Here is a 16,189-nt window from a genome sequence, read left to right as displayed (position 1 = left end):
CCCTCATTCTGCCTTACCTTCCCTTGCCCTGACACTGCCTTCCCTTGCCCTCCCCTCATGCTTACCTCCTCCCCTCTCCACCTCCCCCGTGAACATATCTGGGCAATCTCCGCATGCTGTTTTAACTTACCCATTTTGTTCATTCCTGTACAACCACAACCCCTCCCCCCTACCTTATTCACAAGCCTCACTATCAAACGCAACTTGAGAACCCCTCTCCTCATGCTTACCTCCCGCCAAACCCCTCTCCCTCCCCACTTACCCCCTCCTCTCCCCCCATCCTCTTCACCCCCACCCCCCTCCACCCTCCCAGAGTGGATAGCAACGTTTGGTGATGCGTCGGTCTCCCCACCCCTCATTCCGAGTGCACCCTTCCTCACCCATCCTTGCTCCCCCTCCTCACTCCTCAGTCCTCAGTCCCCCCTTGCTTCATCCTCTCTCTCTCCCCCTCTGTCCTCTCTCCTTCCCCTCCCTCCTCTCTCCTTCCCCTCCATCTTTCTCCCCTTAATATTCCCGTCAACAAGGCGACGGGTTGTATTTGCTAGTTAAATACAATTACAAATAATTACAATGGAAACTAGAACTGTGAGCCATGATGATAGCCATCCAGGCAGGTCCGTACTTTTGGTGTTGTTGATGCAGCTTGAGTTGTATCTGGACTCCAGTTCTGCATGTTTTATTGCCATAAAGTTTCATATTGATCCGTTAAATCATAAGTTCAAAATTTTGTGTTTAGTGGTTTCAGAAAAGAGGATTTCTCAAAGTTTTTCCTTCAATCCAATATCACCGCCAAACCACATGACTGATGATGTCATTGTTGTAAACAAATTTTCCTTCTTGTTGATGCTAGGCAGCTAGAGCTCTCCCTTGTGTCAATTCAGCAATCTGCAGCACTTAAACATTTTTTTTTTAATGGACGGATAGATGGACGTTCCAAATATTGAAGCGGCTACACCGTTTAAAAATAATCTTTCCAAGAACAATACGCTTCCAGTGGAAAACCCACTGGAAGCCTAACTCGAGAATTCATAGAACATGATACCCTACACAGTGTTCAATTATATATGGGAAGGCGTTGCCATTCATGGGGGTAACATTCTTGAAAATCCTCGTGATCCGCAAACTTTGGGGATCATGGGGAAAATAAGGTTAGGGGACTTCAACTTTAATTTTTTTCCATACTGTACCCTTCATTAACATGTTTGTGCTATTTATTTTCATGGATAAAAGACTTATTAAGAACAGAAAATAAACTGTTATTTTACTGTATCAAGAACATAAAGAAGAGGTTAAAACACTCAACCTTATGGGCCTCACCATCAGCTCTGATCTTTCTTGGGCAGAGCATATTTCCAAGATGGTCTCCAAAGCCAACCACAGACTAGGCATCATTTGTCATGCAAGGTCTTTCCTAGGTCAATCTAAACTTTTGACAACCCACAAGGCTTTCGTTTGCAGTTTGATGGAGTACTGCTCTGCCTTTGGGCTGGCACCCCTGCTGCAGACACCATGGCCTTCTTGAAAGGAAAGCCCTCATAATTATTGGGATCTCCCGCAACAAAGCTGAGTGTGCAGAGGCCTGTTACTTTTGCATTGCAGGCAAGTTGGTGGCCTCTCTATATTCTACCACCTCTTTTTTTTGGTCTTGCACCCTCTGCTCTCTCTTGGCTCTGCCCCTCTCAGCTTTCTGCCCCTCGGAAAAGAAAATAACCTGCAAGTAAAAGGATTGAGTTTGGGATGACATTGAAATTGGGGGGAGAAAAGATCACACATGTGGATGGGGAATAACAGAAGATTGGGGTGCACACCTGCTTGAAGCACTGGAGGGAAGGCACACATGGTCCGACAGTAACCCTCTTCTTGTTAAAGTCCAGAATCCAAGCTCATTGTTCACCTCCATTCATTCATGCCCTCTTTTCTCTCACCTGTGGAGCCAACTTCCCCAGTCGGTTCAGTCCCATTCTTCCCTCCAGGGCTTCAACACATCCGTTCACCACGACCTCAAGTCATATACATACATCTATACTCATGATATCTTCCACCTCAAATGACCCCATTCTCAAGCACTCCCTTTTTCCAGCTTATTGCGATTTTCCCCCTCCCCCTCATCCCTTTTCGTTTGTTAGCTGTCGGTTGGTTTGTTTCCTTTCTGTTTCATCCACGCTTTCCCCTTCCTCTTCTTGCTGTGTTTCATTCAGCTCGTGTGCAGCTTGTTCACCCCATGTGTCCTTCTCCCCCTCCCCTTGCTCTCACCCTCACTACTACTCTGCTGTTGGTGTTTCCCCCTTTCCATTTTGTTTCCTTCCATTCTGCTTTAGCTCTTCCATGACTATCCATCATGTCTACAAAAGAAAACCTCAGATCATTGAAGAGTGCAGTGATAGTGTGTACAAAAGCAATGTACAACTAGGGCACGTGACCATAGTTGGACGTAATAGACAAGGGGATAAAAAAAGGAGGAGAGAGAGAAAAAGAGAAAAAGAGAAAAAGAGAAAAAGAGAAAAAGAGAAAAAGAGAAAAAGAGAAAAAGAGAAAAAGAGAAAAAGAGAAAAAGAGAAAAAGAGAAAAAGAGAAAAAGAGAAAAAGAGAAAAAGAGAAAAAGAGAAAAAGAGAAAAAGAGAAAAAGAGAAAAAGAGAAAAAGAGAAAAAGAGAAAAAGAGAAAAAGAGAAAAAGAGAAAAAGAGAAAAAGAGAGAAAGAGAGAAAGAGAAAAGAGAAAAAGAGAGAAAGAGAGAAAGAGAGAAAGAGAGAGAGAGAGAGAGAGAGAGAGAGAGAGAGAGAGAGAGAGAGAGAGAGAGAGAGAGAGAGAGAGAGAGAGAGAGAGAGAGAGAGAGAGAGAGAGAGAGAGAGAGAGAGAGAGAGAGAGAGAGAGAGAGAGAGAGAGAGAGAGAGAGAGAGAGAGAGAGAGAGAGAGAGAGAGAGAGAGAGAGAGAGAGAGAGAGAGAGAGAGAGAGAGAGAGAGAGAGAGAGAGAGAGAGAGACATAACGAGAAACATAACCTGCAAGTAAAAGGATTGAGTTTGGGATGACATTGAAATTGGGGGGAGAAAAGATCACACATGTGGATGGGGAAATAACAGGAGATGGTGGTGCACACCTGCTTGAAGCACTGGAGGGAAGGCAGTTGAACAAATGGGAAAAACAGTAACAGTATATGTACGTGGCGATAAGACTGGATTTTAGTCCGAGTGTTGGCCAGAAAAGTGTGCATTAGGGTCCGCACAATGTTTTTCTGCATTTTTGTGATCACCAGACCATCTGAATGAATATTCTGATTGAGGCCACTCTGGCACCCTTGAGCATTTTTGTAGAAACCCATTAATATGCAAATTAGCAGTCACCATTATCAAAATAACAATTTTTCTTAATATCTCCAAAAGTAAGCATCCAAACAGCCTGGTTGAGGTGTCTACACCCATATTTTTAAGGCCCAGTCACACCTTGGCGTTTTAGCCAGCAATGGCAACGTATTAAAATGTATGTAAAACGCTGGCTTACGTTGAACTTTTGATGTTCTTTTTAAAGATTCGGACGTTTTCATAACGACTTGGTCTTATGCATAACGTATTAGTAATGGACACAGAACGTTTCGTTGTGTTATAGATAACTTATACCAACGAATGCTGAACCTGTTGTCGGCCTTCACAACCTATGCCCAACGATAGTCTAACTTATGCATAGCGCGCTGCACGCATCGCCGACGAACTTGTGGCGTAGGTTATGAAAAGGCTGCCACACAACGATTCAAATCATAACCGCCGCAGAAATGGAAGTGTCAACATCACCATCATACCGAAGGAAGGAAGAAAAAAAAAAAAAACAGGGAGTCTGGAACACTGACGCTAACCATTACCTTGATGTGTTTCGACTAATGAGTAACTTACAAGTAACGTGTGTCGACGTGTGTCAACGATAGCGTGACGTGCCTACAACTTATGGCCAGCGTTATGCGGAACGTGCGAGTCATACGCTGGCATAAGTCTTAAAATTTCAAGCATGGAAAATGAGGACAACCGAAAAGTACAACGTTTAAAGCCAGCATACAACGACGTATGGCAGTGTTTTTCAGCGTACTCTCAATATTATCAAAACTTACCCATAACGTATTCGACGTGTACCAGCGTTTGACAAATTTTCCAAAAATCGGCATAAGCTGGCTAAAACGTCAAGGTGTGACTGGGTCTTTAGGATCACTGGTCATGATAAACCCACTTAAAATTTAATAACATTTATATTTAGCTCATTAATTAGCAAATTAACAGTCGCCATTATCAAAATAACAATTTTTCTTAATATCTCCAAAAGTAAGCATCCAAACAGCCTGGTTGAGGTGTCCAAACCCATGCTTTTAGGGTCACTGGTCATGATAAAACCACTTAAATTTGATAACATTGAAATTTAGCTCATTAATATGCAAATTAGCATAACCCTAACCCCAAAATTTGTCCGCGCCGATCGGCGTTTTTGCAGTACAGTTATACAACAACAACCAAACTGTTTGAAAATAACTTGCGCAGAGCCGTTTATCCCCAGTACAGTTGTGAAGAAATGGCTGACCTCAGAAGATCAACAGCATTAACTGTTTCTGATCAATAAGTTGAGGCTTGTAATGTTATGAAAGAAACATGGAGAACTGAGTTTTAAGTAAGAGTAATGTCTTCTGATACAGTAGAATGATCGACATTATTTGCAAGCAAGTTTTTTTATTTTTATTTAACATGATCTGTCTGAAAGCAACTGTGTATTTTATTGATTTTTAAAAGTACACAGGGTGGAACCTGTTTCCTGAGAATTTTTTTAAAATACGAACAAAGAAATTAAATGTTTACTGATGTTTATAATTACCTCTATTGTTACAGGTTGGGGCTCCATCACCATGGGAGACTTTCTTCAGTCCCTGCGATACAACTAAAGCTGGAAAACCTCTGATAATTAATAGTTGGTCCAGACAGAGTGCGAAGTATCATCCGGTCAAGCAAAGCAAGACAAGATGGTAAACATGAAGAGCTTGAACAGAGATTACAGGCAGACGAATCTATCGAGCTCAAATGCCATAGAGACTGTGTGTCAACGTACACATCACGCTCACACATAGAAAGACACTTGAAACGAATGAGTAATGTCTGGAAGATGCTTCAACAAGCAAAAGAAGCTGCCGCTCAAAGACGACAGTATTTGACTTTAAAGAACATTGCATTTTTTGCGGAGAAAAGTGCATCATGGACTTTGATAAGAAGAATCCTAATCATTGGCGGCGAGTTCTCCTTTGTAGGACTGCAAATCGTGTTGATCGGACAACTTTCAAACTTTTCTAGATGTTATCGATTCCCGCCAGGATGAAGGACACCAGGTGAAGATACGATTAATGGGCGCAATCAGCGATCTTCATGCTGCTGATGCGAGATATCACGATGACTGCAGAAAGTCCTTCATGGCACCCCGTTCTGTTGCAGCAGCAGCACACAGTGGCAGCGAAACTCAGGACATTGAGCCAGCTGTCAGTTCTACCATCCTATCGATGAAAAACGACATGTTGCGCATCTGGAATTCAGTAGAAGTCTACAATATGTACAAGGACCATGGAGGAAAACTGTACTCTTGACGAACCCTGTTATCCAAATTGTTGGATATACTTGGCTCTGAGCTTCTGGTTCTGTCTGGTGAAGGTGTCGCTAGTTTAATCTTGTTTCGCAGCAGAGCATCTACTGCGATCAACTTTGTAGCATCAGATGAAGATGACGCCATTAATGTTTCCATAGAACGAATTGCCAAGAGGTTGCACAGGAATCTAAGCAGTTGTCGTCCAACCCCAGTTCCTATCAGACTAGAATTAATATAGATATTGCTAATGAAGCAGTGACTTCAACCCTTCAATTGCTACTCTCCAAAATATCAGCGAAACTGGACTGCACACTTCCAGGAGCTCTGATAGGAAACATCATAACGAATATGATCACCAATCGACCAACTACACTCCAAATAGCACTGGGAGTTCTATTCAGGCATCAAAGCCTCGTCGAGCAGTTGTACAACTATCGTGTGACCTGTTCCTATGATGAGTTTCAGCGTTTCAAGGGATCAGCAGGAAAGGCTGCAACTGTTCACTCTGGGATTAGGGGAACCGCCAATGCTGAATGTGGCCTCGTTCAGGTTGTTGCTGACAACTTAGACACAAATATCTCATCCCAGAATGGACTCGTTTCAACACATTCTCTTGCAGTACTACTTACCATAAAAGATCAGGAGACATCTTCCACATCTGAAGATGAAACCATCATCAGACGATTGACCCGTGATGAAATGAAAACACCTGTGACAGAAGGCATTTCAGTTCAAAGGTACAAGGGACCTGAGAAACCAGTGATGCCAGTTGAAGAAGCCACATGTGTGGTGTTACCTCTCTGCGTATTGGCTCATCAAGCTATACAACTTAGGGGAGTTCAAGATATGGATTTCTCTTTTCTGAAGCAAATCACTTCTGATCAGAACACACCAGAGTTTGGTGGCTTTAATACGAAGCTCTGCAGAGAGCAAGGACGATCCATCTAACCTGCAACGTGGGCCAGTTGTACACCACTCATAGATATGGATCCAGCTGATCCGAACACTATGTTTACAGCAATGGAGGAGGGAAAACACTTGCCCACAGAGTGTGGACAAACCGTAAAATCTTCACAAACGACCAACAGCTGTATCGAGTGGCCATTAATGTTAAATGGGTTTATCCTGAGCGATTTACCCAGTTCATACCAAGGCTGTGTGGCATGCACACCCTTATGAGTTTCATCGGTTGTGTGGAGAAATGGCTGAAAGTGGGCTGGATGATGGCTTGATGGCCGAAAGTGAGCTGGAAGACGTGATGAAATCTGTCTTTGGAGGTGTTGCTCATATGCTTGGTGGAAAAAAGTTTCCCCAAAACTTCAGGGCCCTGCGATTGGTGACTGAGGAGGTCCTTCGTTCCAGCGTGGCTCAGGCAGAAAGTCATGAAGACTTAATGGACACTCTTGAAACCAAAGCAACAAAGAGCATGACCACACAACTATGGGTACAGAACCTTGTGAAACCTGTATTCATCATGATGGCGTTTGTTCGTGCTGAACGTGAAGGAGACTGGCTATTGCATCTTTGGGCTATGAAGGAGATGCTCCCCTACTTCTTCGCGGCTGAACATCACAACTATGCTAGATATGGGCTCCACTACCTTCGATCGATGGAAAGGCTTCATGGAGATATTCTGGAAATGTTCTTAAAAGGAGATCACGTGATGCGGCACAAGAAGGGCCTATGGAACGGCATATGGTCGGATATGTACATCGAGTCCACGTTCATGCGCTACGGTCATGGCATACATGGAATCGTTGGCATTACACTGAAACCTTCTACACTGAAGAAGTGGGCCTATGGTATGCACACGTTTAGTCAGATAGTCCACAATCTCAGATATGTCTGAGGGGCACATAGTCACAGAGGTGACCATTCACAAGGAAGAGAAGCCATTACACATACGATGTGATGCGGAGGACCAAGATAAGATAAGGAGAAAACTCCAGTCCTGTATCGACCCACTTGACCCAAACAAACATGCAGACAGAGTTGTCAACATTGTAACTGGCAGAATTGGACTGCAGAAGGTGAACGTGCCAAGGGCAGTTGACATTGGCTGAGCACAGATGCATTCGTCTGAAGAAAGCTGGCCAGCAGGATTCAACGCTCCCTTATCTAAACAAGTCATAACTATGGCAGTGACACGGAAAGTCATGCGTGTGAGATCTACTGAAGTTTGTGATCTGAATCTCATCTACTCCAGGGTCAAGGGACTCCAACAAAGTCGAAACATCAAACTATGTGACGTCTTAGAGTACGAGCTTGCACCTGTGCCAACATCAACGTTCAATGAAAAGGGGGAGATGAGAATAGCAAAGACCAAGTCGACATTGAAGAAGAATCTCCAAGTGGAAATCTCAACAAGACTAGGTCCACAACCTGAAGTCACTATCTTAGATGGTTGTGCAATCCTCTAGATTATTCATTGGCCTAACAGGGGAATTGTGCAAGACTTTGTTGACAACTTCACAAGCTACATCATGGCAAAGGTGGACAAATCAGATGTATATCTGGTATTTGACAGATATCATGATTTCAGCATCAAGAGTGGAACAAGATTAGCAAGAGCTGGGCAGCAAGCTAGCAAGTGCCACAGGTTGAACCGCCAGACTCCACTGTCAACACAGCTGGTGGTTCTGTCAGTAACTGAGAACAAAGTTCAGCTGATAGAACTGATTTGTCAGAATTTGATTGACGTTAGTCAACAGAGAAAGCAAAGCCAACACAGACTCGTCATTACGGGACAGGAGTCTACCCCAGTGGAAATACACCACAGAGCGCAAAGGTGTCGCACTGATTTGAAGACGACGCATGAGGAGGCAGATGTCATCATGATTCAGCAAGTCGCTAAAGTTGCCGAAGATGGCGCAAAATGGATCACAGTCATCTGTGATGAAACTGATGTGTTCATCTTGCTTGTGTATCACTTCACAGAACTTCATCTGCAATGCTGCGTAACAATGGAAGCAACATGTCCTGGCCGATCATTGATCGACATTGGGGCCACTGCCAGAAAGCATGCCAGGATGGTGCAAGACCTACTAGCTTTACACGCAATGACAGGTTGCGACACCGTTGCCCAGATGTATGGTAGAGGTAAACTGACTGGCAAGAAGGCACTCGCAGCAGGCCATTCACTTCAAAAATTTGGGAATGTGGCTGCATCTATTGACGATGTCATCGCCGAAGCCACTGTGTTCATGGCTGTTTGCTATGGTAGCAAGGAGAGAAGCAACATGTCTGATGCTCGCAAAGAGGTGTGGTCTATGAAGATGGCGAAACCAAATGCCATCAAAACACCAACCCTCAAGGCTCTGCCACCAACTACAGAGTCCTTTGAACAAAACGTGCAACACACTCATATCCAGACAGCAATATGGAAGTCAGCTGCTTCGGTGCAGCCACCACCTCTGGATCCCACTCAGTACGGATGGAAACGTGATAAGGCATCAAGATCATTACTTACAATTATGCTGCCGCCCAACGTCGCTCTTGCACCACCAGAGATCTTGGAGCTAATACGATGTGGATGTTCATCGGATAAGCAATGCTACACAGCTCAATGCCGCTGCACAGCAGCCAAGTTACCATGCACAGTTTTCTGTACGTGTTATGGAGATACTGGCTGCAGGAACGAGCGCACCAAGACGGCTGCTACATTTGCTCTTGATGATTATTCTGACACTGAATGAGACACCAAGCACTGAAGTAGTCTTCATTAGGTTTACAAACCTGTTTATATATATATATATATATATATATATATATATATATATATATATATATATATATATATATATATATATATATATATATATATATATATATGAACACTTGATTTACACAGGAATGTCTTCTTTTATTGATGTTATTAGCTGCTTCCATTGCATACTGTCAAATTGTTGAATCTGTATGAATAATAAAGTGATCTATATTCACAAAGACTGAAGTGTTTTTTTTTTCTATCTATATGTCTCTTTATCTACGTTTTCAATAATGGCGACTGCTAATTTGCATATTAATGAGCTAAATTTCAATGTTATCAAATTGTAAGTGGGTTTATCATGACCAGTGACCCTAAAAACATGGGTTTGGACAACTCAACCAGGCTGTTTGGATGCTTACTTCCAGAGATATTAAGAAAAATTGTTATTTTGATAATGGCGACTGCTAATTTGCATATTAATGAGCTAAATTTCAATGTTATCAAATTGTAAGTGGGTTTATCATGACCAGTGACCCTAAAAACATGGGTGTAGACACCTCAACCAGGCTGTTTGGATGCTTACTTCTGGAGATATTAAGAAAAATTGTTATTTTGATAATCGCTACTGCTAATTTGCATATTAATGAGCTAAATTTTAATGTGATTAAATTTTAAGTGGGTTTATCATGACTAGTGACCCTAAAAACATGAGTGTCGACACCTCAACCAGGCTATTTGGATGCTTACTTTTGGAGATATTAAGAAAAATAGTAATCTTGACAATGGCCCCCGCTAATTTGCATATTAATGAGTTCCTCCAAAAATGCTCAAGGGTGCCAGAGTGGCCTCAATCGGAATATTCATTCAGATGGTCTGGTCATCACGAAAATGCAGAAAAACATTGGGCGGACCCTAATGCAAGGTCATCTTTTAAAATGGTGTTTGACATTCGGACTATTTTGGGAGTTTAACCAGGAGGGGGCCACTAGAAGAACACGTGTGTCTTAAAGGAGCTCGGGGGGGGGGGGAGGGGGGTTGGAGGGCGGATGGAGCGGAGGAAGCTCGACCGGTTTTTTGTGAACCAACCGGACTGGTACATACCAGCGTTTTGCATCAAGTTTATCGTAAAACAGAAAGCGTCCGCAAGAAAAAAAATAAATTCAACCCGAAATAGGAACCGTGTCCTCACGTTCCATTGTTTCTTATTGTGTTCATCCTGTTTGTGACATCACTTACAGAGTTTCACATCGTGTATTTACAAAGTCAAGGTTCTTTTACAGTTTATATTCATAGACAGTCAGGGATATTTTACTGTTTACACTTACATAGTCAGGGTTTTTTTTTACTGTTTACACTTACATACAGTCAGGGTTATTTTACTCTTTATATTCATATACAGTCAGGGTTATTTTACTGTTTACACTTACATACAGTCAGGGTTATTTTACTGTTTATATTCAAATACAGTCAGGGTTAGTTTACAGTTTATATTCACATACAGTCAGGGTTATTTTACAGTTTATATTCATATACAGTCAGGGTTAGTTTACAGTTTACATTCACATACACTCAGGGTTATTTTACAGTTTATATTCATATACAGTCAGGGTTATTTTACTGTTTATATTCACATACAGTCAGGGTTATTTTACAGTTTATATTCATATACAGTCAGGGTTAGTTTACTGTTTATATTCATATACAGTCAGGGTTATTTTCGTGTTTATATTCACATACAGTCAGGGTTATTTTACTGTTTATATTCACATACAGTCAGGGTTATTTTACTGTTTATATTCACATACAGTCAGGGTTATTTTACAGTTTATATTCATATACAGTCAGGGTTAGTTTACAGTTTATATACAGTCAGGGTTAGTTTACTGTTTATATTCATATAGAGTCAGGGTTATTTTACTGTTTATATTCACATACAGTCAGGGTTATTTTACAGTTTATATTCATATACAGTCAGGGTTCTTTTACAGTTTATATTCACATACAGTCAGGGTTATTTAGCAGTTTATATTCACATACAGTCAGGGTTGGTTTACAGTTTATATTCATATACAGTCAGGGTTATTTTACTGGATATATTCACATACAGTCAGGGTTATTTTACTGGATATATTCACATACAGTCAGGGTTATTTTACTGCATTTATTCATATACAGTCAGGGTTATTTTACAGTTTATATTCATATACAGTCAGGGTTAGTTTACAGTTTATATTCATATGCAGTCAGGGTTAGTTTACAGTTTATATTCATATACAGTCAGGGTTAGTTTACTGTTTATATTCATAAACAGTCAGGGTTATTTTAGTGTTTATATTCACATACAGTCAGGGTTATTTTACTGTTTATATTCACATACAGTGAGGGTTATTTTACTGTTTATATTCACATACAGTCAGGGTTATTTTGCAGTTTATATTCACATACAGTCAGGGTTGGTTTACAGTTTATATTCATATACAGTCAGGGTTATTTTACTGGATATATTCACATACAGTCAGGGTTATTTTACTGCTTATATTCATATACAGTCAGGGTTATTTTACAGTTTATATTCATATACAGTCAGGGTTAGTTTACAGTGTATACTCATATACAGTCAGGGTTATTTTACAGTTTATATTCATATACAATCAGGGTTATTTACTGTTTATATTCACATACAGTCAGGGTAAGTTTACAGTTTATATTCATATACAGTCAGGGTTAGCTTACAGTTTATATTCATATACAGTCAGGGTTAGTTTACAGTTTATGTTCATATACACTCAGGGATAGTTTACAGTTTATATTCATATACAGTCAGGGTTAGTTTCCAGTTTATATTCACATACAGTCAGGGTTATTTTGCTGTTTACACTTACATACAGTCAGGGTTATTTTGCAGTTTATATTCATATACAGTCAGGGTTTGTTTACTGTTTATATTCATATACAGTCAGGGTTATTTTACAGTTTATATTCATAAACAGTCAGGGTTTGTTTACAGTTTTATTCATATACAGTCAGGGTTAGTTTACAGTTTTATTCATATACAGTCAGGGTTAGTTTACAGAATAAATTCATATACAGTCAGGGTGAGTTTACAGTTTATTTTAACATACAGTCAGGGTTATTTTGCTGTTTACACTGACACTGTCAGGGTATTTTACTGTTTACACTTACATACAGTCAGGGTTATTTTACTGTTTATATTCACATACAGTCAGGGTTATTTTACTGCTTATATTCATATACAATCAGGGTTATTTTACAGTTTATATTCATATACAGTCAGGGTTAGTTTACAGTTTATATTCATATGCAGTTGGGGTTAGTTTTCTGTTTATATTCATATAGTCAGGGTTATTTTACAGAATATATTCATATACAGTCAGGGTGAGTTTACAGTTTATTTTAACATACAGTCAGGGTTATTTTGCTGTTTACACTGACATACAGTCAGGGTATTTTACTGTTTACACTTACATACAGTCAGGGTTATTTTACTGCTTATATTCATATACAGTCAGGGTTATTATACAGTTTTTATTCATATACAGTTAGGGTTAGTTTACAGTTTATATTCATATACAGTCAGGGTTAGTTTACTGTTTATATTCATATACAGTCAGGGTTATTTTACAGTTTATATTCATATTCAGGGTTAGTTTACTGTTTACACTTACATAGTCAGGGTTACATTACTGTTTACATACAGTCAGTGTTAGTTTACTGTTTGCACTTACATGCAGTCGAAGTTCGTTTTCAGCTTACATTTACATGATACAGTTTTGAAGTTCCCTAAACCCTGACATGGTTGTAACAGAAGTGTGATTTGCAAGATTTGCCATCAGTGGTGCACACAGGGTGCACATAGGGTGCAATGAACCAGGAAAATCAGATTGTTGGCTCCCGGTGTGACGTGTTTCATTGCTTTTTGTAGAGGTCAAGGTTCATGACAGAGCGAGTCAACAGAAGGTGAAAGTGGAACCCACCGACAATGTAGCAGAGAGGAACAACAAGCACAGACAAGCAGGCAAGGACAGACAAATCGAAACACAGACAACGTGTGCAATGAGTCAGCAGAGGACAGGAATTCAGTTGAGGACGAATGCTTGCAAACATGTATGGGATAACAACGAGACGTTTCGCTTCGACGAGGCATGCTCACCTGTGAGCTGTCTGTCTATATCGGTACGATTACCAACCTGACTACAAGCTGCCGTCCTGGTATTTTGGAGGTCGTGCTTTGCACGAAAGAGCATGCCATCCATTTTGGATCCACTGGTACACATACACGAACTCTGCCAGCATGTGTTGCTGGTGTTGCCATGATAAATATTCCAGTCTCTTGCACATTGTTGTGTGGCAAAACCGTGGTTGTATTCCAAAATGCTTCTCTGTGTCTTCCATCTTTAAAATGCAATGGCAAACCACCCAGTGCATTCCTTACAATGCTAATGCTTCTGCAGCAGCGATGCCATGTTAAAGATGTGGACTCTAACCACAACATTCACCCCAATATTGGCCCCCAATTCAAATCATGATCGTTCTAAAGCCACCCTCCTCCTTCCCCCTCCCCCCCCACCTCACCATGGTCCTTCATGACGCGACACTTCCATCAAAGTCTTCCTCGGCCTTTGACATCATAACCAGGCCTCTACGAGTTCATCTCTAATTAAAACAGGGCTCTACCATCGAAGGGCTTAAATTTCAGAAGTGAAAGTAAATCAATGACGTCACAATGTGATTATGGATTACTGATTGTGCCATTCCTCCACTTGTATGCAAAGCAACCTAGGCAGGGTTGTCATTCATCAAGCAGAATTATGTTCGATACGCTTTTTGGAGGGATTTGCACTCACCACTCACAAGGCAATATAACTGAAGAGGTCGTGTGCTACTCCCAGCAAGGGAACCTGTTCAAATGGTACACAAGTCTTACAAACTCGTGATCGGTTTGGAATCGAGCGCAAGTATACTGTCGCAGGTACTCTATTATTATTATTATTATTAATATTATTAATATTATTATTAGAGAGAACCTTCTATGTACAGTATATGTCCCTGCCTTGCTGCTCACGTGTTCATGTATCTGCACCGCTCAACCCGTCATCAGCGAAACCACAAAGCTCGTTTCCTCTTTCCACCATCTCATGAAACGTGCAAACTCAACAACACATTCCCATAAGGGACGGTCCCGAAGTACACGTCTGGGGTCACGTTGAACAAGGTAAATACTGAGTTACCAATGAACAATGCCTGGACTGACGTGCTGATGTTATGAGTGTTTGTGACTTGGCGAAAAGAAATTTTTGCCAAGTATATTGGTCTGTAGTGTTTGTCTGTTTGTAACAAGATTTTTGGCCAGTTTTCAAGCAATCGTACTAAAAAAAAATTAGTGTGTGTAGTTGACTGGCCAAGGACCGAAGGACGGCAATGCATAATTTTGGTGGAGATCTGAATCCGGATCTGAGAATTTTTTAAGTGATTGTTCACCATTGAGAGATAGGGCCAAAAACGATATATAGCACAATATCTCAAAAGATTATGGATCGATTTGGCCGAAACTTGGTGGACAGATTGGGAGTGGGACAAGGATGAATCGATTCAATTTTGGTGAAGATCCGAATCCAGATCCAGATAAGAAAATTATTTAATTTTTAACTCAATCTTCACCATTGAGAAATGGGGCTAAAAACGATATTGCATGATATCTCAAAAAGTTGTTGACGGATTTAGATTAAACTTGGTGAACATGTTGGGCATGTGACAACAACAAACTGATTCGATTTTTGTGAAGATCCAAAGTGATTCTTCACCGTTGGCGGATTGGGCCAAAAACGATATATTGTTGCGGGCCAGGCATCGGCGACGAGTGCGACCGCTAGATGGAGCTGCAGAGTCGACTCCACCGAACACCTGGAATTTAGATCGTACTATTCGGAAAACTCCGACAAGTACGGGTCCCTTACCGGACCGTGAATCGTCAATAATTACACCACGTGGTACAGGGTTATTTGCCAATCTTCAAAATACCGAGAGCTCCACGTGGCGAGTTTACCGAGTATTCACACCCTCAACGGCGCTCGTACGGAACGAGCCGCTAGCGTGCTCGAACCGTGTGCGACCCAAGCGGATGATCACCGAGATCCGTTGGTCCAAATGTCCCCTTATGGCGACAACAACGGCCCTGCTAATTCTCCAACACGCGTCACGCTAAGCCAATGGAAGGAAACACAGCAACGAACCGATACATTTAACACACGGGTTTATTTTTAATGGGGCAGGGGGGCACGCAAGAATCAGAGTTATCCGAATATAGAGATGCAAGGCAATTTATGTACAAGCAAAGACCACTTATACAATTCTTACTTACGAGACTGGCAAAACACACACACACACACACACACACACACACACACACACACACACACACACACACACACACACACACACACACACACACACACACACACACACACACACACGAAATGGTGGCCACAGCCTTTATTGAGGCCTCCAGCTCGGAGGGGAAAGACGAGCTGAAGACCAGTCTGCCTCGGACCTGTCCACCTCGTGTGGCCTTCGAGCTGATTCAAACTGGGCACCAGTGAGAGGCGAGCCAAATCCAGACACCAGCGAGCCGCGAGCAGCCTCCTGAGCGCAGTTCGGTGCTCGTCCTGGCAACCAAACCTCTCCTCCATATCCCAAACTGTCGAGAAGGCAGGAGGTTTCTCTGCCACCTCTCCGAGTCTCCGAGTTGAACGTCAAAGCGAGGGCCGACAACTCCACGCCCGTTCAACCTGCCCGTTAGATCGCCCACGACCCTGCCTGCTCGATGGTCATCCACTATCTCAAATACTCGCTAGTTCACCGA

General features: G+C 41.7%; 1 protein-coding gene across 4 annotated transcripts in view; it reads left to right on the top strand.

The window, feature by feature from the left end:
* The first annotated feature begins 14,431 nt into the window (after positions 1-14,431).
* LOC147030678 (ETS-related transcription factor Elf-2-like) overlaps positions 14,432-16,189 on the top strand; it is a 30,765-nt gene continuing 29,007 nt past the window's right edge. For all 4 annotated transcript variants that reach the window (XM_085874951.1, XM_085874953.1, XM_085874952.1 and 1 more), the window contains exon 1: positions 14,432-14,542. The gene's annotated coding sequence lies outside the window, so the exon portion shown is untranslated. The remainder of the gene's footprint in view (positions 14,543-16,189) is intronic.

The sequence above is a fragment of the Eptatretus burgeri genome, chromosome 3 (genome assembly GCF_056783735.1).
Source record: "Eptatretus burgeri isolate ZD-2024b chromosome 3, Ebu_testis_v1, whole genome shotgun sequence".
Taxonomy (NCBI): Eukaryota; Metazoa; Chordata; class Myxini; order Myxiniformes; family Myxinidae; genus Eptatretus; species Eptatretus burgeri.
This window is presented reverse-complemented; position numbering and strand designations above follow the sequence as displayed.